This window comes from Atta colombica, unplaced genomic scaffold (genome assembly GCF_001594045.1).
Source record: "Atta colombica isolate Treedump-2 unplaced genomic scaffold, Acol1.0 scaffold254, whole genome shotgun sequence".
NCBI classification, from domain to species: domain Eukaryota; kingdom Metazoa; phylum Arthropoda; class Insecta; order Hymenoptera; family Formicidae; genus Atta; species Atta colombica.
The window spans coordinates 146,136-148,141 of NW_017259353.1; positions in this window are offsets into that span (position 1 = coordinate 146,136).

A 2,006-nucleotide genomic window follows, 5' to 3' on the forward strand; every position below is an offset into this window, starting at 1 on the left:
AATGTATTAAAAAACAAAATTGGAAAATTACATCATTAGTAAATTTATCATTAGTAAATTTATTAAGTGAATAAAATACAGATTTGATGACATAAAATGATCCATTTATATCGGAAAATAAATCTATCTGCATAATTTCGCGTAATTTTATTTTGTTGGATAACATTGAATATACATAATTGTTTTAATTGCATTGTGATATTATTAATGACGTTCGCAACACCGAAAAATGAATAATCAAAACATTCTATGATTTTCTTAATATATCCAAAACTGACCTTTTCATTAATCTAAAATGCTTAATCAAATATTGGTAATTTAATTAATTCGTATTTAGTGCGTCTAGAAAAAAATCTCGTATGAGAATAAAAATACATATTATATTTTCTTTGATTCAAATAATGTAGATGACAAATGATTGCATATGTAGTGCCTTTATTATCTGAATTACAATATAATTTCCGTTTCTCAAAGGAATGATCGTTGCAACGTCAGGTAGAAATGCATTATAATCGCAGAACAGTGAAACATTAGATATTGCACATATGAATGACGTCCAGTGGTGTAACCATCGAGGAAAGCAGAATTATGACAACAGGAGATAGTTTACGGCTTTCATTGTAGAATCAAGTACTCTAACTTTACAGAATATACCAGAGAATAGAGAAATTTAATGCATTAATATTCTCTTTTGCAAGTCTGGTTATGTAAAATTAAATCAGATAGCTAGCAAAAGTCATCATACAAAATAAAGTGACACGTATATAATACTCAGACATTTTATGACACTATGGATATATATAATTTTGTAGTGCATTATGCTAATATATAATATATAATATATAATATTCAATACAGAGCACATAGGCTTTGCAGATCTCAATAACATGCTTACGCTGCTGACGACCTCATGCATAACTGAATCACATTCCAACGAAACTATGCGCACAAAAGAGCTATGAAGTCTGCGTTATTCTTCGTGGAATCTTTATACTATCGTGGAGATATTTCCAATATATCGTCTGAGCTTTCCTTTCTTTCTTCCTTCCGCGACGTTCAATAGCGAGAGAAAGCCAAACTCTAGCTTTTTCGATCGTTTCTCCTCGAATTTCAAAAAAAAAAAAGAAAAATAAGTGTCATCCACTTTTCCCTGGCTGGATGGCTGAAACGAAAAATACAGAATAGAAGGTTGGCATACTATTGGCAGTCGCTAGGATTGTCTGGACAGCGCGATAAAAATAGATCTTATTGTTAGTTGTATTGAAATAGTGATGAGATTTATCAATTGTGTGTGTGTGTGTGCGCGCGTGCGTGCGTGTGTGCGTGCGTGTGTGCGTGCGTGCGTGCGTGCGTGCGTGTGTGCGTGCGTGTGTGCGTGCGTGCGTGCGTGCGTGCGTGCGTGTGTGTGTGTGTGCGTGTGTGTGTGTGTGTGTGTGTGTGCGCGCGTGTGTGGGAAGAGAGAAGTAACAAAAGATATATAACACTTATAAACAGAATTTTATCGAGTCAGTCAGTACTAATTTTTCATACATAAATATCACGTAATAGATTTTCTATTATAAAATTAAAAATGCAGATACAATATAATTACTTTAGATATAAATAATAATGGTAATAATAAAAAGAAAAAAAATCTTTCAATATTTATGTTGCAGAAAAAAAAGTCAGTCAATATTTTTTTGTACAATTTCAAATTTTTGGCACGGTCAATATCAGATTTCTGCCAATCAGTTTCACAAGAAAAATTTCGGACCAAATTGGTTTTTATATATTGGCATGGCACTATCAAAAATAGTTTCAATCTGCCACGTCATGAAACATCAACTTTTATCTGTTTTCACGGTACAGTGCAGCACTATATAAAATATTGTTTTTATGTTCTGCGTATTTGGTAATTAAAAAAAACATAAAAGTATTTTTAATTTAAAATTATTGATATTGCAACTCATATGTGATAATACAACCTATTTTTTCGAGACTTTCACTTATAAGAGTATATATATATA